The sequence below is a fragment of the Sinohyriopsis cumingii genome, chromosome 9, assembly GCF_028554795.1.
Source record: "Sinohyriopsis cumingii isolate HCF-2022 chromosome 9, ASM2855479v2, whole genome shotgun sequence".
Taxonomy (NCBI): Eukaryota; Metazoa; Mollusca; class Bivalvia; order Unionida; family Unionidae; genus Sinohyriopsis; species Sinohyriopsis cumingii.
In genome coordinates, this window is record NC_142969.1 from 57,298,005 (window position 1) to 57,320,698 (window position 22,694).

At 41.3% G+C, this 22,694-nt stretch overlaps 1 protein-coding gene across 1 annotated transcript in view; it reads left to right on the plus strand.

Annotated features, from left to right (window-relative positions):
* The window catches only part of LOC149791874 (serine/threonine-protein kinase DCLK3-like), a 427,773-nt gene that overhangs the window by 264,184 nt on the left and 140,895 nt on the right, over positions 1–22,694 (plus strand). The window lies entirely within an intron of this gene.

Consider the following 22,694-nt stretch of genomic DNA (forward strand, 5'->3'; position numbering starts at 1 on the left):
AATGTCTTTTTAACAGCTAAACCGATTACAGAGAACAGTTGCAATATCATGATTGAAGAAACCTACGGTAACATCCCTAATAAACATTCCAAGGTGTTGAACAGACCTATTCAAACCTTGCAATTGTTTATTTCAAATGTGAAAACCCATCTTAGCCAGGATCTCATATATCTAGTTTTCTCGGGTTCTTCCTCCACCCATTAATACTGGCCGCCATGTATAGCCTATCGTGTGCTGAAAATGGCGTTAAACCCCAAAACAACAACAACAGAAATCTAGTGGTAACATGCGCCCGATTCGCCTTCCTGTGTGTCTTAAGATAGCCTGGTTTCCTGGATTCCCACGCAGCTCTGTACACGAGGACAGGCATGCAACTTTGAATGTCCAATACGAGTTGAGAAATTCAAGCTGGCTGAGCTAATACAAAGATGCGCTGGCAATATATAAATAGCATTAAATCAACTATTGCCAGCTGTGTCGACGCCTGGAAATTAAAGAAGTACTGACTGTATGTTTAATGTGTTACTATGCAATAGTGTCATTTTCAACCGTTGCTAATTTCTAACTGAAGTCATGCATGGCAACCAATCGAACACCGCTATCTATCGCATTAAGTAAGTGACGGACTCTGTAATCCTTGTATACCTTTGAATGTGACAGCGAAGAAAATCCGTCAAGCCTGCTATTTTTGTTTTAAAACTAAATATCTGTAACCAGTAACGTGCTGAAATGCATTCCCAGGGTTTTCTCCATATTCATTTGAGAAATTCTATGATGAAGAAATTAGACTCTTCTAAGGCAAAATGAAGGATAATACATGTGTAAAACAAATGTTTCGGATACGGGCGTCAAGGATGTTATAGCCCGTATATAAAAATGATCAATTATGTGTAATTTGGGTAGGGCACTGTGAAATACTGCGAAATCATATGGTTGTGCATTTTGCGTGTGTCAGTGGTACTTTCTTTGGATGAAAGATTGATTGATTGTTTGGTTAATTGTTTTGAGATTTCCTCTTTCTATAATGTCAGTTTACTTTCAGCCATTTTCCAACGTTAGGTAGCGTACGAAATATCTCTTCTATTCTTATTTCTTCTTTCTCAATTTTTGTTTTTATTTAATCTCATCTATACAGCCGATCTTTTCATAAGAGTCATTATATTTCTGGGACGTACGTCTTCATGACACTCATCTTGACACGGAATTATCTACCTTATAGGTAACAACCGTACTTCGATTATATAGCTGGAAGTTTGACTTCGATTATCCATGTAAACATGTTTTACAAGGGCAACAATTTTATAAAGCTCTCTAGAATTTTACCTTTTGTCGCGGATAACATTTATTGAAGAGTATTAATCCAAAAGTACAGGAACGTGTGTGTCATGAATTGATTAAGATAAATCTTACAAGAAAAATTGACAACAAACAGTTCGAAACTAGTTTTTAACTAGCATAAGCGCTTTCGACTGTCACTGAAGCTCTGTCGAAGTCAATTACATAACAAAGACAAACAAAACTGAAAATAAACACCGAAGAACGCACTGAAGTGGTGAAAAAGCACTTTGCATGACTGTATGTCAAATGGAAGTGTTGTTTGAGGGTCTTATATGTCGCGCCTTATTAGTTTGTACTTAATGATTTTATAATGATTTTCATAAACTGCTTGGTATCTACATTGATCAAGATCTCAGCTGGAATGCGCATATCGATCACCTATGTGCAATGATGGTAGTCAAAATAATAGTTCTGTTAAAATTGCTTTTGAAATTTCTACCTCCCCAATCACTTGAACTTTATATTTCAGGATATATACTACAACTGATAGACAACAGTAGTTAAGTGGGATACCCTAGGGACAATGGGACTTAGCATTAAAAAGACCCCTGGGACACTCTAGGGACAATGGAAATTTAACATGGAGAAAAATCGTGGGTCACTCTAGGGACAATGGGAATTTAACATAGAGTTTGGGACTGTCTAGGGACAATGGGAAATTAACATGGGAATAGAGTTTGGGTTTGTCTAGGGACAAGGGGAATTGAATATGGGATTTTTTTTTATTTTTTTTTTAAAAAAAAAAAGTTTTTTTAAAATTTAAATTTAAATTTAAATTTAGAAAAGGGGTAGGCAATGGAAAGGCTATCTCTTTTCGAGAAATATGGCTGGCCCTGAAAAGGGCCTTTGGGTTTTCTTCTGCTTCTAGTTTCTTCTTTTTCTCCACCAAGTTCTTATTTTATCTCCAACACTCTTTCTCTTCTTTTCTTTCTTTTTTTTCTCCTGCTCTTCTTTCTTCTTCTCTTCCTCCTCTTCTTTCTTCCTCTTCTCATTTTCTTCTTCTTTTTCAATCTTTTCGTTCCATTTGCTTATTCTTATTCTTTCCTCTTCATCCTCCTTCTCCTCCTTTATCTCTTTCATGACACCACTAATCTTGTCCTTTACCTTTTTTAAGTTATTAATTTCCATCTTTACACGATGGGGACTATAGGAATAATGGTCTTCAACCAGTCTTATCAACATCTGCTCCATCATTCCTAAGTTGTCTAAAACGTCTTGTAATGTTTGTATTTTGTCCATTTGGTTAGAAGCCATCTTCTTTTTTATTCTTTGCAGAATGGTTTGAACGACGAATACTGTGGGTTCTTATACTTAAAGCGCGTACGTGAAGGAAAACATCCCCCTAAAACGTAAAATTGATCTTACCTAGATCATGACCAAACAACGCGCGGACGTGAAGGAAAACATCCCCTACTTTTTCATTTCATATAATAAAACCCAAACTATACTCTCCACATACGCTAAGAAACAATAAACAAATCCATAATCTACTATCCACACAATCGTACGTGAGCGGGTACAAACACAAACACACAAACACAAACACACAAACACATACGCTAAGAAACAATAAACAAAATCCATAATCTACTATCCTCACAATCGTACGTGAGCGCTTACAAAACCCAAACTATACTCTTCACATACGCTAAGAAACAATAAACAAATCCATAATCTACTATCCACACAATCGTACGTGAGCGGGTACAAACACAAACACACAAACACAAACACACAAACACATACGCTAAGAAACAATAAACAAAATCCATAATCTACTATCCTCACAATCGTACGTGAGCGCTTACAAAACCCAAACTATACTCTTCACATACGCTAAGAAACAATAAACAAATCCATTATCTACTATCCACACAATCGTACGTGAGCGGGTACAAACACAAACACACAAACACAAACACACAAACACATACGATAAGAAACAATAAACAAATCCATAATCTACTATCCACACAATCGTACGTGAGCGGTTACAAAACCCAAACTATACTCTCCACATACGCTAAGAAACAATAAACAAAATCCATAATCTACTATCCACACAATCGTACGTGAGCGGTTACAAAACCCAAACTATACTCTCCACATACGCTAAGAAACAATAAACAAAATCCATAATCTACTATCCACACAATCGTACGTGAGCGGTTACAAAACCCAAACTATACTCTCCACATACGCTAAGAAACAATAAAGAAACCCATAATCTACTATTCACACAAACATACCTTAGCTCTTACAAGCACCAACACACAAACACATACCCTCACACTATCTTAGAAAAGAGTTAGTGTTTATATTCACACTACTCTACCTACACATTGGCAAATTGATGGTTATTTCTTTTCTAGAGTATTGGGTAGCCCTGAAAAGGGCTGTTTTTTTGGAACTTCATGGACACCTGGTTAATGGTGGCACCTTCCAGGCCTGGCGCCACATACACATCTTATCCCCCAGTTACTTTTTACTTTTTTGGGGGAGAGAGCAGAGGCAGGATATGTCGCTTCAGAATCCCAATTTTCGCTCTCTGAGATTCTGAAATTTATTCTTCTTCTCTTCTTTTCCTTCTCCTCCTCCTCTTCTTTGTTTCTTCTCTCCTCCTCTTTGTATCTTCTTTCCTCTTCTTCTTCTTCTTTATATCTTCTCTCCTCCTCTTCTTGTTTTCTTCTTTCCTCCTCCTCTCTTATCCTTCCCTCCTCCACAATGGCTTCCGCGGCCAGTTCATTCAACAGGCGCCTGGCATATTCCAGATGCACATGAAGTTCCAACAGTTTAGACAGTCTCGTGTTCATTTTTGGTGTTGATCAATCAACAAGGGTAGCTAGACTGCCCAGCGAGTTTCAATTTATAGTGAAAGCGCGGACGTGAAGGAAAACATCCCCCTAAAAAACATAAAATTGATGTTACCTACATCATGACCAAAAACAACAACGCGCGGACCTAAAAGAAACACTCACTTTTTTATGCTACCCATCACTATTTTAAAATTTTTTATAAATCGCTTCATTAGACTATCCACATACGCAAAGCAATCCAATCTAACTCCAAATATACACCTCAAACACCAAAAAAAAACATGATTTTAATCTACCATTCATACCAACTTACTTAAGCACTTACGCACTTACTAACACAAACACACAAACACATACCCTCACATTTTTTAAAAAAGAGTTAGTGTTTATTTTCACACTACTCTACCTACACACATTGGCAAATCGATTGTTATTTCTTTTCTAGAGTATTGGGGTAGCCCTGAAAAGGGCTGTTTTTTTGTTTGCTATGGCATTCTTTTTAGTTTCTAAGAATGCGATGTCCTCTGAGGATAGACTTTCTGGCGATAGGTCTGCTTCTTCGGAAAGAAAAGAAGAACTCTTTGGTGTCGATACGGCAATCGACAAAGCCTCTGTCAGGTTCAGGTTCCTGCTGCTGCTGCTCTTGTTGTTGTTGTTGCTGCTGTCTCTGAAGTCTGTACTTCTCTGTCCATTCTTCTTTTTCACTGTTCATTTCTTCTCTGAAGAGCTCTTCTATCAGGTCTTCAGTGATTTTTAACATTCTCACATTCTCTATTTCTTCTGGCTTCGGTATCAGACTGTGTCTGACCCTATGCAAATTCACGTAGGCTTCGTTGAGTTTAGCTAGTTTGGAGCACATCTTCTTAGGAGGATGAGTCGACAATGGATGGTTAGACTGGAAACAACCCGGTTCTTAAAGTTAAAGCGCGGACGTGAAGGAAAACATCCCCCACACGGTTTTTGAGTCGCAACGTTTAGTGAGTGTCATGAGAGGGATAGTAAGAAATGAAAGAGCATCAATCCAACATTCTTATAACTAAACAAAAGACAAAGGCATTTTTTTTCAAAACACAACATTTTTTATTCAAAAATCACTTAACACTAAACAACAACTCTAACATTTTTAACAATAATCCAACAATATAACATCAAACAATTTTTTTCAAAAGACAACATTTTTTTATTCAAAAATCACTTAACACTAAACAACAAGAACTCTAACATTTTTTAACAATAATCCAACACTAAAAGTTTCTCCACTAGGTAAAGAGGGATAACAGTCTTCCATGGTTTCTAGTAATCTAGGATGACTTCTCTCAAACTGTTGATTTCTATGGTATTATCGAATTCTGCATACAGGATGACGTTCACCGTTTCATCAGGGTCTCGGTCTTTAAACTGAATTTCCACACGAATCTGGCCGGATTTTATAGGGTGGAAATGTCCCTCGTCGCTGCCTTGGTCTGGAGTGAAATCGAAAGCCCACAAAGCGTAACCTCATGCATAATCCTCGTACGTAATACCGTGACTGGTATTGGTTCCTAACTGTCCGGTGGCTTCGTACAGGGACAAGTACGATCTCAAGTAATTCTTCTTGGTAAAGTCAGGTTCGAAAGGTCGGGTACACAAGGTCTTGCCATCGCGACTGACTTCGATTTTGGACACGCCAAAGTGTTGAAAGTAGAAAGGATTTTTTTCGGCAGCTCCGTTGAAGGCTGTATTCTCGACGATACCAACGATCAAACGTTTGGGTAACTGTCCTTGGAACAGATGATCTTCGATCATGGATCGCTGTCCCTTGGGAATGGTGAAGGTTTTCACTTCCACGCGTCGTATGGGATACTTGGCGGTCGTTCTACTCAACGTCTGACTGATGTCGTTTCCCACTTTAGGTAACACTTCCACACGGCGTACGTAGAGTCTGGCTTCTAGGATTTTGGTTTTGTAACCGTCACTATCAGCCATCAAATGGAAAGCGGCACTGCTACGATTCAGTCTCAGGCGGACATCCACCCCGTTCAGCAAATACTTTTCTTGCAACCACATGTCCAAATGCAAACGATCCATCAGTTCTAAACTTGTGTCGGCTCCCGTGATTCTCTTTCTTCGTTCTACAAATCCATCATTGTTGTCTTTCTTTTCATCAGTTTCCAATATTTCAAACTTGGTAGGTTCGTCAGCTTCCCATACCACACAGGCATTGAGATGAGTGTTCTTGGCATCTATTCCGTACGTCAAGAGATTTTCCAGGTAGGCACGATAAGGGTAAGTATCCATGCTGCTACTGACCAGTTTGTTATTCAAGTACAAGTCCACTCCACTGAACAAGGAATGCATGAAATTGTTGACGGGAGCTACTGCTTCATCGTCTATAGCACCTCCAGTCTTATCTAGAATTTTGACTTTCAGGTACAAGTAACTGCTATTCAGATCGATGTAATCTTCGGGCTGTCCTTTGATTTCAAACTCGATGGGAGCGGAATCGGTCAGTGAGGAGACGGGGTGAAATTCCACCCACTGGGATTCTTGCATGATCATCATGGTAGGGGGCATGGCAAACAGATCCAGTTCCGTCTTGGAACAAGCGCAAGATTCTCGGTGCATCATTTTTTTGTCTCTTTTCTCAATAATCGAAAACGTCTAAGTCTCGAACGGTTCTTCTTTTCTTGGCCTTTCTCGCTTGAAGTCTGGTGAAAGGGTGTTTTCTTCGTCGTCTCTTTCTGCCTTGTCCTTGCTGAATGCCTGACTCGGTAGCGTGCAGGGCATTTATAGGTGTTTCTCGTTGGCCTAAAATGTCTTTGCCCGTTTGCAGCAAGACATTTTTGCCTGCCCTCATGAAGGCTTCTTTAGGGTTTTGTTTGTCGATGATGACATTTTGGAGAAATTCTTTGCCTTGTGTCAGTGCCGCATCTTTCAAGGCGTGCAATCCGCGTGTCACCATCGGTTTCAACACCGGGGCCACCGAACGAAAGGCCGATTTTAACATGTCTACTAAACCGTGTCCTCGCTGTCGAGCAACCCCTCGGTACACTGGATACATGACTTACTTACGAGTCGTGAGAGAACCGTTTTCGAAAATGGAGTTTCACCGTGACTTTTCCTTTGGTGAATGGAATATTTTGTCCCAGATCTCCTTTTATAGCAATGTTGACCGTGTCCAAATACGACTTACTGACAGGCAAATAGTGAGGATGGACAAATTCGCGGTGGACGTGGTAAGTGTTTCCACCTTCCTCGTCAGCGTTCGTGGCAGAATCCACTTTGAAAGGAATGACACGCAGTAACGGTACGGAGGTGTGTCCCACCACGTTGTACTCCACCACATCGGAATACACGAACATCAAATTCAGTCCTTGGTTCAGTTCTACCGGGGCACGAAATAACTTGCTAAAAGACTCGTTGTCGTAAACGATGGGTAATTCGTTTTTCTTGAGCATGCCTTTCTCATGTCCATGTCTCCGCCCAACATGTCAAACAATTCAGGACAAAATAAAATGGACACGATTTTACTTCGTTCAAATTTCATCAAGAAGCGACGAGCTGCTTTGTGGTACTCCATGGTGACATTTTTGTTGACATGCTCCAAAGCTTTCAGAAACACGACATTAAACCTGGAGGTTATGGTGCTGACCAAATGTTGACCACTAAAATAATAGCCTGGGGGAATGAACAAGTGATAGGTGGTGTACTTTTGTGTACGGGTTTTCTTGTCATATTTGACATTGCTATCCATCCACTGTTGCATTTGCTCGTCATGAACTTCCACATCAAAAAAATTTTGATTGGGAAGGACATTGAGGACTTGGGTCGGGTGAATCATTTCTACTAAAGCCACTTCCCAATGGGCTTCGTGATCTAACTGGATGGCCTGAGGTAATTTGGCCGTGTAACAGCACAACGTGTTCTTGGGAAACACCTCCATGGAACTGTCACTGGGTAAAGTTAAGTAAAATTGGTTTTGGTGACTCATAATTCCAGAGTTCTGTGGCTGTCCGAGGGGATATTACTGGACGTCAGAGGCGTGTCTCCGTCTAAAATGGGGTTCTGGTTGTGGTTGAAGTGGTGACTGGCACTGGCACTGGCACTGGACACAAGGTTCCCGGGGTTCCCGTTCGAGGTGAATTTCAGGGAGGGATTAGGAAGCAGGTAACCGATGCAACTGCTCAATAAAATGGTCCACAATTGTTTGTCTCCTTGTTGCAAACTCAAATTGGCGATGGCTGCCCCGATGACACAATACACCACGAAGATTTGGCAGAAAAAGACGATTTGCGTTTTAGGCACACGTTCTCCACACCACACCCACAAGGGTTGTTTTTGTAAATCTTGCACAGAAGAACTAGGGGAAGGAGGAGTGGTCGACGTAGCTGCGTCTGCTGTGTGAAAAGGCATGATGGTCACTTCTTTTTATAGTCGATGACTTGCGAAGCGTCGATCCAAGAATCAAAACTGGGCGGATATCCTTTCCAACGTACTTTGACTTCTTTGACACGTCGTTTGCCCACTTTACGGGTTCTGCGTTCGAGAATGCTTTCGATGTCGTACACGTCGTCTTCTTTTTTGGTCACACGTTGTAACTCGGGCAAATAAAACGTTCCTTTGAGCACTTCTCCGTTCATGTCTTCCAATTTATAGACGGCAGGATGACGGCCATGCACTCGTCCAGTGACGCGAAACAATTCGGTCGTCCAGTTAGGTAAGTAACCTTTGTCGAAAGTGCGTTTGGTTTTGCCAATGCGCACCCAATCTCCTACGGCCAACTCTCCACTTTTCTCGGGGACAGCCCTCGTCGGGGACGTACCAAACAGGCGCTCAAACACCAGCACTTCGTTCTCGGGAGTCACGTCTTGCAGGGCACGTTCGATGCTTCTATGGTAAGATTGGTTGTACGCTTGCACCAGGTGCGGTAAGATGTCTATGTACTTCAGAGTGTGGTGATGCGTAAAATATTTCCACATGCGTTCTTTCAAAGTGCGTTGAAAACGTTCCACGATGCTGGCTTTGGTTTCGGGATTCTCGGTGGTAAAAAAATGAATGTCACGTTTCTTTAATTCTTTTTGGAAAGCTTGGTTCAGAAATTCGGTACCTTTGTCCGTTTGCCATCGAAGTGGGTGACGACCGCTTTGTTTCAACACTCGTTGCAGGGCTCGCACTAACTCGATGATCGATTTGGAAGTCAAGGGCACGACCCAGGCAAATTTGGAAAAGACGTCGATGACACAAAACAAATATTTGTAGCCACGATTGTAGCTGGCCAAATGAGAGACATCGGCTAAATCGGCTTGCCATTGATGATCGATGCCTTCCACTCGGGTGCGACTTCTGGCAAACTTGCGTCGAATGGGTTTGTGTAAAGTGTAGGTATCTTGTTCTTGTAACCATCGTTGCACTTGAGGTAAACGGAGACTTTTCAGTCGAGTTTTGGCAGCACGATACAATTTTTGAACTCCTGCGTAACCTGCAGGATGCGAGGGATCGTAGTAAATGCTGGCTAAGACTTTTTCCATTTTTTTTGTGTTGGTTGGTGTGTTAATAAGACACCCACTCTTGGAGGATGCTACTCTTTTTCTCTTGGGGTATTTTCTTGGATTGCAATGCTTTGCGTGTGCGGCCAGCAATAGGCGTCGAAGAGGAGAAGGATGTCTGAGCGGGGGATATCGGTTCTTGTTTCACTTCTGTCTTCACTTCTGTCTTCACTTTCTTTTTCTCTTGTGAGGAAGAAGGGGTGGCCATCATCTTTTTAATCCATCCAATTCTGGAGGTAGGTGGTGTTGTTAACTTGCGTACTTTTTCTGGTGGAGTTTGAAACCCTTCCTCTTCTTCTCCTTTTTCTGTCTTGGTCACGCGTACTGGTGGTACTGGTACTGGTACTGGTGATGGTGCTGGACTTTTCATCAAGGTCTTAAAATCTTTCAGAGTGGGTAGAGCTGTTTCGTCTAAAGCTTTCTGGTGAAAGAGTTGCAGTCGTTGCAAGAGTTGACCGTACTTTTGCGATTTTTCTGTTTCGGACAAATCTTGGCGATCCATCAAGGACTGCAATTCGTGTTGTAACTGGGACATCTCGCTCAAATGGGGATTGGGAGGTAAATGCGGGGTGCGTTGTTCTTGCCACCGATGGTATTCCATCCATCGTTTGTAAGGCACTAAAGCTAGTTTTCGTCCTTCCATGGGGTTGTCAGGGGTCGATTCTGAGATCTTGGGACTTCCGAGGGCCTTTTTATCTTGCTCCCACCAGTCCTCCCAACATGGTTCCCAAGACTCCTTTCAGTATGGGGCCTAACAAGAGAGGTAAAATACCTCCACGTTGCACTAACATCTTCTTTTTTTGACGAATGGGAATTTTCTTTCGAACCATTTGGCGAAGAACGTGACGATGTTTGCTTAAGCATTGTTTCTGGTGTTTGGACAAAGGGATCGTGCCTTTCAAAACGTTCAAACAACATTCGCACACGGTATCGATGACCTCTTTGGAGGCCGTTTGAATGAGTTTTTTTCGTAGGGGTGGAGAAGCTTTGGACAGGACAGATAACATGTCCCCATGTTTGGCTAAACGTGGTGGTAGTCCTTTCCTTTTCTTTCCTTGGGGTTTTCTGGAGGGTGACATCTTTGAGTCTTCAGGAGCACCGAAAAAACACTGATACCCGACTTGGTCACAGGCCTTTTTTATACTGGAACGCGTCGCCACTGATTGTCTTTACGTCGTATCAGTTTGAGGACAGGCATGACACGTCGTGCAGGGGTACGCAACGGACTAAATCGAGCCAGTTCTTGCTTGGACAAATCCAGTAAACTTTGTAACATGCCCGATCTTTCTTGAACTTTGATTTTGGGAGAAGGTACTTTGTGAGCAGCAGCCACTGCCACTAAATTGGAAGGTCCTGCCACTGGGGAAGTTCTTTTGGGGGTCATCAACGGAGAAGTTCTTGGTGTGATCAACGTCTCCAAGTACTCTTCAGTTCTGGGTGTCATTAACGGAGAAGTGGACAAACGTGAAGCTGCCGGAGACGCAGTCACCGCCGTGGCAGGTCGTGGTTTGCGAGTGTAAGGTTGCGTCCTGGCCGAAGTGCCTCTCTTGCGACTAGTTTTCTGTGGACTTTTCTTTTTCTGGGGGCTTCTTTTCTTTTTCCGGGGTGGTGTCTGGTCAGAGGAGGGTCCTGCCACTGGAGAAGTTCTCCTTGGGGACCTGGTCTTTTTCTTCTTGGGGCTTCGTTGGACTTTTGTCTTGGGTATAACTTTGGGGGCATTAGGATCCCATCTTAAGAGTGAGCGAATGATGACCCCTCCTAGAGTACCGCTCCCTCCAGGTTTCAAAATGATTTGTTTTTTGGTTTGAGTGTCGATGCGGGGATCGGCCAGTTGGACCAAAGCGACTTTGTTTCGATCGAAAAAGCGTTTGGTTTGATGAGGAATCTGAATGATTCCTTGGAGTAATTGACGTGCCGTCACCGTGAACCATCGTAAGACTTCTTTGAGACTAGCTTCTAAGACACGAGCTCGTGTTTGTGGATCTTTTTCTCGACTGATGCCATACAAGGCACGAATCAATTTGACGGGAAGATGCGACTGAAGGGACGTCATGTTCGCACTGAGAGTGAGACAGACGAAAAAGGGTCTGAGGTTTTTATAGATTTTTTATGGGGAGTGAAATGAAGTCGAGGACGGAGACGTGTACAGGACAGGCCCTCCGTCTTGGCACCAGTGGTGAAACAAGTGGGTACGAAATCGCAAATCCTCGGGAGTCGTAGGTTTCAAATCGACGAGTAAATAGGCGCGTGGAGTTTGAGTGGCATCGTCGTACGCCTGAGTCAGCCAAGGCGTTCCTAACTGTTTGGCTAAGACTTGCACTTGCGATTTATCTCGAGGGCTTTTAAACAAGACCACGTAATGCGCATTGAGACTGATGGTGCGATGGGCTTTACTTTGTTGAAACAAATTTTGGGTGATGTAAACGACACTGGCATTACGGTGATGCCCTTTGCGCGTGAACCACAGTTTAATTTCTTCTTCGTCTTCTACTAACATGTCGTCGAAAATGACCAAATGGGTTAGACGGGAGTCAGAGACGATGCCGTCGTCTTCTTTAGGAATGCCTTCCACAAACACGATGGAATCGCCTTGACTTTCTCGCAAGAGGCTGTACGCCGATTGCCACTCTTTGTAACACCACACGATTTGTTGAGGGGGTCGATCGATCAAATGATGTTTATGTTCGATCAAACGTTTGACGAATTCGGTTTTGCCCGAACCGCTAGGTCCAGCAATGAGCATATTAAAGGGATGGCGAAGATACAAAGCCTCCCAACTGGCACGATCTAAGTGTTCGTCGATGACTTTGACAGTAGAGGAAGAGGGAGCAGAGACAGCAGAGGTAGCCATGGTGTGAGAAATGTCACTTGTGACACGAAAAACAAACAAGACAAGAGTTTATATACTTTTTCAGAACAAGTTTATTGAATGTTTCAAACATGAATACGAAAGACAAAAATGCATAAAAGCCAAAGGCTTAAGTACAAGAATAAAAGGCACATGATAACCATGAACGTGGAATAAACACAAGTGTCTGTACAACATGTTTTGGGTAAAGTTCTAACCAGTTCTATAGTAGGGGTAAGGTCACACAAGTGTCCTCCCGAAAGGGTCTTTCAGGCCTGTCCACGACAGTCCTGTCCTGGGTGACGGGTTCTTCTGGCACCGTCACTAACACAGGTTGAAAAGTAACTTTTTTCCTTGAATAACTCTTGTGCATACTGGGCCACCTCTTGTGTCCAAGCCTCAAAACCCTGGTCTCGGTGATGTCCAACATTTGACTCCTAACCAATCTGGTTTCTTCTTCGTCAACGACATGGTAAGTTACTTCAATGAACAATGAACTATCGATCTTGCCTAGGGTTCCTTTTCATATACAGACCAATACCAACGTGACCGTACGGTAAGGTGAAGTGATTGGGAAGTCGCACTCGCTTCTGGTATACAATTTGATAGACTTTTTCCAAGGGTCGACTGACGATGTGGTGAGTGGGTAAACGTACAATCTTGTTCGGTTGATAGGTGGTCACTTTAAAGTTTCCATCCTCTCCCGATTGCAAGGCTTCTTTCAATACCCCAAAGTTGACCACTCGACTGGTACGATGATTCAGAGTCAGTCCTTTCACTTTGCACGTCGTGTGCACTTCTCCTTGTTTGTCCCGGTATTCGTAGCCGTAATTTTTGGGACCACCACTGACGAAACTTAGAATCTTGTCGTCGGGATGCTCGTCTGTCCAGGCTCCTAAACGGTCTCCTTCGATGTCAGGGTGCTGTTGAATCGGGTGATGGATGCAAATGCAACTGTCCGTGTCAAAGTACAGGACGCGTTCTTCTAACAGTTCTAAAGCTTCGTACAATTTTAAGCGAGCATGAGCTGTCACGTAAGCCGCAATGATGACGTTTCCAAAAGGGTCGTCTTGTACAAAGTCCAGATCTTCTTCGTAATTGACCAAGATCAAATCCTCTCGAACGACGTCCACGTGTTTCATGTATTTGGTTTTGTCGTGAATCATCTGGAAGTAGCGGGAAGGTTCTGTCAAATATTCCGTCTTGGGTAAACACGGTCGTTGTGCCATTTTACCCCACAAGCAATTTAACATCACTTTGGCAAACGATCGCCTGCCTTCGTTTTTTTCGATGTGGTCTAAAGAGATGCCTTCTTGTGCGTAGTATTTCTCTTTGAATTGTATTTGGTCTTCGGGAGTGTGACACCAGGAAGGATAGCCGCTGGCTTCTTGTTTCAGTTTCAAAAAGGCATCCACGTAGTCGGCGAAAATGCCTTTCTGAGTAGGGTCACCCTTGTGGTATTGTTGTGTCTTGGGAAAGTGGCAAATTTCGTACACTTCTAACAGTTGGTATCCCATGTCCAGAGCTTTGAACAATTCCACGCTGACCCAGGTTCCCGTCAAGGCACGTTCTTCCTGGCTGTGATGGCAAGGTTGGTCCTGGTTGCACGTTTCGGCACAAGTACGGCACAATGGAAACATCAGTTTGCCTTGACAATGGTGAGGTAAGACGGGATGGTATAGGTTCGTGGGAGGCAAAACTTTACACTTGATCAAGCCTTCGTATTGTCGAATGTTTTTCAGGTCGATGTGTTCCGTGAACAATTGCGGGTGCCCTACAGGAAAGCGACAATATTTGCACACGTAGGGATACAGCGAACACACGTCCAAGTATTTGATTTCTTCTCCTTTCTATTCGTCGGCTTGGTACAGCAAACAGGTGGCATTGGTCCTTCCTCCGTACAAACTATCCCTCGGGTTCAGCGGGTCCATGAACTGGTAACTTTCCACGAGGCGTTTAAACTCGGGATCGGTTTTCAAACGGTGATCGTACTCGTGTTCCCACATTTCCACCACTTGGTATCCTTGCTGTTCTAACTTTAGGCGTCGCTGACAAGTGTCCTGGTACAAGTCTTCCATGGTTCGTTGCAAAAACTGATTTTTAGTGCCACGGTCAGGGTAACAGACGGGACATCCGTGAAATAAGCAACCGTTAAACTCGTACACGATCTTGGGGTTTTTGTAAGTCCCAGCCATCTACCGAATACGTTCCGATGGTCTTTTCGCCTCCTCCGTTGCGGGCATGCTGAATCCACTTGTCTTCCTTGTCGCACAAGTAATGTAACCAACGTACGGCTTTGACCGAGTATTGACGCTTGACATAGTGGGTCGTTTGAGGACTGATGACAGCCACGGTGTTTTCAGGCATGAATCGTTGGCGGTACACTAAGGAACACGCTTTGGCAATGGTGCAAGCTTCTTTCAAAGGATCGACCCTCCGTGTTCCATGAACAGTTCTCGAAATTTTCCACAGCAACGCCGTAAAATGTCCACGTCGGAACGACAATACTTTAACATTTCTTCCTGAAAGTCGAAAGGGTCCGAGGCGTGAGCCTGGTACCAAGCGTAGAAAGCTTCTCGTTGTTCGGTACGCATGTTGTCGGGGTCGTAATAGTGAGCCTCAGGCAAATGGGGTAGAACAGCATGTTGATTGGCTTCCGTATTGAAAAAGTGTGGAAAGTACCCTTTAGCCATTTCTGTCATTCCAAACGTTTTAGGCATTCGGCTCAAAGGCATGGCCAAGTAACTCATCGAATCTTTAAACTGTACTTGTCCCACTTGCATGAAAATGATTTTGGCTCCGTTCAAAATCACTTTAGGACGTTCGGTGCCATGTTCCGTATAGTACCTCAAAAGAAACTGTCCATCGTATCCGGAGAAATTGTGAGCCATCACCGTGGCATGACGATGACAATCTCCGTAACGTTCGATGTCCTCTTGGCTCCACGTCTTGTCGATGGGGTCTAAGACCCATTGGGCAAAATCGGCTAACGTGTTTGGTCCCCGAAAGATTTTTTCACGCCCTCCAGGAATCTTGCTGCAGTGAGGGCAATGACTGAAGATAGGTTCTTGAATGCACTTCTCGCACGCTCGATGAGCCACGCAGAAATTAGGGATGTGAATGCCAGTCTCTTGCATGCATTCGAAATCGAAAAAGATGAAATTGCCTTTCTTCTTGTGACCGTCCTCTTTCTCTGGTGGGGGTTGGTATTTTTGCACGTAGCATTCGTGTTCCAAGTCCACGATGTGGTGACAAATGTGACATTTTTTCTTTCCTCGACATACGTGTGCCTTGGCATTGTTGGTAAGTATGCCTTGTCCACAGGTAGGGCACAATCTCAAGAGTTGACAAGCACATTTCTGCTGTGAACCTTGCGTCTTCAGATGTTGCTGGTAACAGGCAGGGCTGACAAACGTACGCAGACAAGTTGAACAAGGCACTGGTTCTTCGCTCAGACAGGGTGGAGAGGCCAAACATCCTGGGCATTTCAATCCACAATGCTTGTGTTGCTCTCGATTGTTATAACCATAATCACATTTCTCACAATAATAACCGTATCCCAGGAATCCAGTGATACTGGTAATGGTATCGAAATGGTCATCGTGATGATAGACATGAATGTATTTTCCGTCCTTAAAGTCTTGGCCTCGAAACAACAGAGACCCGCGCATTTCTTGAGGGTGCACTTTCAAGGTGTAGCGTGGAGCTAGGGCATCTTGCAATTTTTGCATCTCAGGAATGCCACAGGGTGTGTCTTTGGACAGGCCAGCTTGTTGCAACGGGAGTTCTGCTTCGTTTCGTTGTTTGGTTCGGTTCGATTTTCGAATGTTCTCCCAGGTTCTTTTCCATTCTACCGTGTCGTTCTTGTTGGCATAGGTTCGTCCCACCACGATGGCACGGGCTAAGCACATCTGGTCTTGAGGGTTGTTAATTCGGACGAGACTTGTTTTGGTGTTGCGAAGGTCGTCCACCAATAACATCTTTTTGCGTCCTGTCCCTTGAGGAAGAGAGACGTGAGCCATTTTCAGTGTGGCTTTACCATCGGTGATGTCAAACTGGTCATTAGATTGTTGTACGTGTTGAATCTTGTCCATGACTTTGGAAGGGGTTAGTTCTGCGGGTCTGCTAAACTCGATCCAAACAGGGGATTTCAAACCGTCGTGATCTATGGATAGTGTCAAGCGATCGTCTTCTTTGGGTTGACATTGTCGCTTGAGTGAGGTGAGCATAGAATCCCACATCTCGGTGATAAACCCTTCTGCTTTCTCCAAGGGTACGTCGGCCTTGAAATCTTTAAACTTCACCGTGTAGGTGTAAGCCGTGGTTCTAAATTTTCTAGAGGAGCGCTTTTCCGTCTCTCGAATGGAATAGTACTTTTCAGGGTTGACTAAGGGTGGTGAACTTGGTTTAGAGGGTTCGGATTCTGGTTCACTCATGTCCTCTTCAAAATCACTGGCATGAATTTGTGCCAAGATTTCAGCCCTGGTACGAGGCGATAGATCACGTTTCTGCCTCTTACTTTCTTCTTCTTCTTTCTTCTCGAATGAATGGGATCGTTTCATCTTGAGTGCAAAACGTCAAATGACTCAAGTTTAAACACCACAGACTAATTTATAGTCTTGGCAAACCAGCGTATATAAAAAGGGTGTGTGTCTTGTCCTTTCACTATTCATTTCACTCTCAAGCCGAGCACAACGATGGAAGAGACTACCCAGATGGAACGTTTCGTCAGAGCTTTGCGAGGGGTCATTAGAAAATTCTCTTCAGACCAGCCGACGGACTACTCTCCTTCCTTTCGAGATAAAAGTCAAGATACTTGCTATATCTGTCAGAAGAAAGGGCATTGGTCTTCAGAGTGTCCAGACCGTCAAAAAAGAACAAAAACAGGGACTAAAAGAGACAAAAGTCAAGATACCTGTTATTATTGTAAAGAAAAAGGACATTGGTCTCCAGATTGCCCAAAAAAGAAACAAGAGGAGTCAGAAGAAAAGAAGGATTCTTCAGAAGAAGAGAGGGATTCTTCGGAAGAAGAGAGGGATTCTTCAGAGGAAGAAGATGAAGAAAGAAGACAGGTGAAGAAAAAGAAACAGGAGAAGAAAAGAAGAAGGGAAGAAAATGAGGTAAAAACGGTGAAGAAATTCAAAAAACAGAGAGACTAAACAAGGAGAAAGAAGAAGTCAATGAACTTTTAATTAAAGTGTTCTGTGGTGAATTGTGAATTGGATTGTAAAAAAATGGATAAAAGAATACATGACTGATATAAGGTAAGTGTCTTTGAGTTTTGATTTTAAAATAAGAAGCTACACTCACGCACTCATACACAGACACGTACTATAAGGGTAAAATGGGTGGGGTTTATTTTTGAGTTATTGGCAAATTGAAATTGTATTTCTTTTCGAGAAATGTGGGTGGCCCTGAAAAGGGCCTTTTTATTTTGGTGTAGGGGTGAGTTTAACCAATCAACTTTAACTGCCTTAAGCCTTTGCCACGGCCAAGGCCTACTTCTGATGATTGGGTTGAAATCACTAAGGGTGGTACGACAGGCTTAGTCACAGGGTTGGCGTGTTTAGCTCGGGAAGGTCGTATTCACTTCGGTCGTGATAAAGAAGTCTGATACATTTGTTTCAGACTTCTTAACTCCGCTAAAATGTCCAACAGTACCGTAGCCGTTTGATTTTCACCCTCTTGTTTCTTTGCTGCTACTTCTTCTTCTTGCTGTTGTTGCTGTTGTTTTTTTCTTACCTCTTCTTGTTGCTGTTGCTGTTGCTGTAGGAGAAAAGCTTGTTCCGCTTCCTTTTGTCGTTGCATAAATTTCTCCAATTCTTCTTTCTGTCTCTGTCTAAAATTCTCCACTTGCGGTAGTGAAGAAGGTAACGAAGGTTCTGGAACAAATTCTTGCGAGGTAAGAAAATCCACAAAATCCCAGTGTACCTCTTCTGAAAGTAAGTCCGGGTTCCCTTGGGCAGTCTCCCCTGCTGGTGCACCCCAATGGATCGTTTTCTGAGTTTCCTTCATGTTGAATCACTGTCGCATAGATTGACTGCACACAAGCGCTAGCGAATCTATATAGACCACGTGACGTCACAGACTGCTCTCTTCGGATTGGATGCGAGCTGACTGAATTTTGTAACGCGTGTTCGGATTGGTGAATGAATTCAATCCGTTTCAATCCTTCCTGTACCTATAAATAAGCACAGTTCACTGCATTGATTCACCTATTCTCGTCGCTTCAAGATGTGGACCACAGTTGAGTCATCCACCCTTGTGTCTTCCATGATGTTTAGGACAGACATGCTCATGTATGTCAGGTCCAAGTGGACTGTTGTTGATAGGACAGATACTAGTCAATGGATGAGGAGAGTTTACATAGAAAGACAAGGATGTCTCAAGAGGGTACTTGTGTATGGACCGGTAGTTAGAAGGAGTTTAAGAAGAAGAAGAAGAAGATGTGACAGATGCCATCTATGTTAATATTAATATTAACATAAACCCAAAGGCCCTTTTCAGGGCCAGCCATATTTCTCGAAAAGAGATAGCCTTTCCATTGCCTACCCCTTTTCTAAATTTAAATTTAAATTTAAATTTAAAAAAAAACTTTTTTTAAAAAAAAAAATTTAAAAAAATCCCATATTCAATTCCCCTTGTCCCTAGACAAACCCAAACTCTATTCCCATGTTAATTTCCCATTGTCCCTAGACAGTCCCAAACTCTATGTTAAATTCCCATTGTCCCTAGAGTGACCCACGATTTTTCTCCATGTTAAATTTCCATTGTCCCTAGAGTGTCCCAGGGGTCTTTTTAATGCTAAGTCCCATTGTCCCTAGGGTATCCCACTTAACTACTGACAACGGTCGTACCATATGGTGAAACACATCCAATTACAATCTATCTAGAATTGATCAACTCCAGAAAAGGGCCTCCTGAATAATACTGAAACTTCCTCTTATGACGTCCTCGAATGTTTTGTTTTCATGTCTGCAATGGCTACGCATACAAAAATAAACATTCTTTATTTTCAAGAATCATGACAAATAAGTCTTTAAAGATCATTCTTTATATTTTATCTCTAACCTAACTGAACTAAGATCATCATATGCAGAGCGTAATCACCGATCGACAAATAACAACGATCTCCAGATTCCTTGGTCGAAAACCAACCATTAAAAAAGCTCATTCACTGTATCAGCACATACTGTATGGAATTCCTTACCCCTGAGGATACATAATTCAAATTCCCTTGTTTCGTTTAAAATATAATTAAAGAGATTTTTTCTTGACAGGTGGAATGGCATATTAAATCCTATGAATAGAGAACTTTATCATTGTGTTCATAAACAGTATGTCCATGTCTTCTTATTCGATGTACGTATATACGGCTTATGTCGTACTGAAATGTATGAACATTGGTAATATATTTCGATGTACGTATATACGGCTTATGTCATACTGAAATGTATGAACATTGGTAATATATTTCGATGTACGTATATACGGCTTATGTCATACTGAAATGTATGAACATTGGTAATATATTTCGATGTACGTATATACGGCTTATGTCATACTGAAATGTATGAACATTAGTAATATATTTCGATGTACGTATATACGGCTTATATCATACTGAAATGTATGAACATTAGTAATATATTTCGATGTACGTATATACGGCTTATGTCATACTGAAATGTATGAACATTAGTAATATATTTCGATGTACGTATATACGGCTTATGTCATACTGAAATGTATGAACATTAGTAATATATTTCGATGTACGTATATACGGCTTATGTCATACTGAAATGTATGAACATTAGTAATATATTTCGATGTACGTATATACGGCTTATGTCATACTGAAATGTATGAACATTAGTAATATATTTCGATGTACGTATATACGGCTTATGTCATACTGAAATGTATGAACATTAGTAATATATTTCGATGTACGTATATACGGCTTATGTCATACTGAAATGTATGAACATTAGTAATATATGTCTGTTGAACAGTATAGTCACATATATTCATTTGTTTTAAATATGTGGGTATGTGTGTGCGAGGATACCTGAGCATGTGTATGATATTTTTGTATACTTTTAACATATCCAAGGCAGATGGGTCAGTTATGAAAAATGTGTTATCCTCGTTAAAGAAAGTTTGTTGTTGTTGTTGTTATTATTATTATTATTATTATTATTATTATTATCATCATTGTTATTATTATTTTCAAGTTCAAACCAATAACATAAAACTTGAAAAGAAATCTTACATTCGACATAGTCATATAAACTGTTATGTTGTTGTTGTTGTTGTGGGGTTTAACGCCATTTCTCAGCACACGATAGGTTATGCATGGTGTCCAGTATTAATGGTGGAGGAAGAACCCGGGAAAACCCCGGAAAGAACCACCGACCCACAAGAAGCTACTGGCAAGCTTTCTCATATACCCACATTCGTTGAATCCTAGACTCGAACCCACGCAGACAGAGGTGAGATGGCAGTGATCCGTAACGAAGAGCGCATTAGACCACTCGGCCAATCGGGGCCTCTTAAACTGTAATGAAGTCAGTGTGTTAATATGTGTTCATTGTTTGTCTTGTCTTGTTTTATTCTGTTTTAATAGAGTCGAGAGCTATTATGCTGGTTAAACACACACACACACACACACACACACACACACACACACACACATATATATATATATATATATATATATATATATATATATATATATATATATATATATATATATATATATATATATATATATATATATATATATATAAAATAATAAAGAAATACAGTTTGAAAACAAAATAAACTTTTAAAAGATCTTACAAGTTTATGTTAAACGATTTTACATAAGAACTAAATGTATATCCAAGGGACACATAGTCTAGAGCCAAACATAAATTTATTATTGCAGAATATGTGGATCAAGACGCAATGTCAAATTGTTAAGTCGACAAAAGCTGGTACTTTTCTGACCTGAAAGGAAATGGCTTGCTTCATAAACACAGATACGCACAGATCAGCAAAGAAAGACAGACACAATAAGACAATATGCAAGAGTAAGGATGGATAGACTGTGGCACACAGCCACCGCTCTTTTCTACTTTTAGACAGGGTTAAATGCATATGTCCTAAGCACTTTTACTTTAGTACGGAGAAATTAAGAAACTCTACGAATGATGGATCACCAGAAGAAAGAAGAAGAAAAAAACCAACGAAAAACAAAACGTTTGTACCTTTTGAAGGAATGCTGTTATTAAACAAGTCTAGACCTTATATATATATATATATATATATATATATATATATATATATATATATATATATATATATATATATATATACACGCCGTAGTAATTTTAACACCTTTATATTTGACCTTTTACTGCCTCGTATTTACATTTATTGTGAAGGTTTTATTTAGCTAAACTGCAGTTCTTTATATTTACATTTTAAGAAATTTATCTTTTAATCGGGACCAGATAAATAAAATTGTCTGAAAGTGCTGATAAACTCTAATACATAAATATTTAGCTAACGTACGTCAAGCGAAGAATGTTAGTATCACCACCGAAAGCATATTATTTTCACTGAGCATTCCGCTTTATAAGCTATTTCGAGGAAACAACATGACGACACTGTTTTAGACCCAACGAAGTTTCTCTGCGTGACAAATCAATGAGATACAAAAGACAAATGTGTTAGATTTTACAAGTTTCACATCACAGCCGTAAGCGTCGTAGGGGTGGCATCATTATGGATGTTCAGGAAGAGAAAAAATTGATTACTCTGAATTGTGTTTCGTATATTTGATTTAATTTATTTTTGATTTAATTTAATTGTTTGTGAGTTTTAAAATCTGTTGATATTTAATTTCATTATATGTCAAAATAATGTAGTTTTGTTTACTAGGAACTCAATTTTTTTTTCAGAAAATAGTTTGACCTTGACTGTTCAGTTGTAAACACCTAAGGCTGACATAGTTCCCGACCTATAGTTATAAATCAGTGAGAGAAGTAAACAGCTTTTTATTTTTTTATTCTCTGAGTAAAATTATTGGTTTTTATCAAGGTCATACTGGGGCTACATAATTAAAAAAAATATGTAAACAGCTTCCATTTCGCAATTCTGGGTTTTCCGAAATTG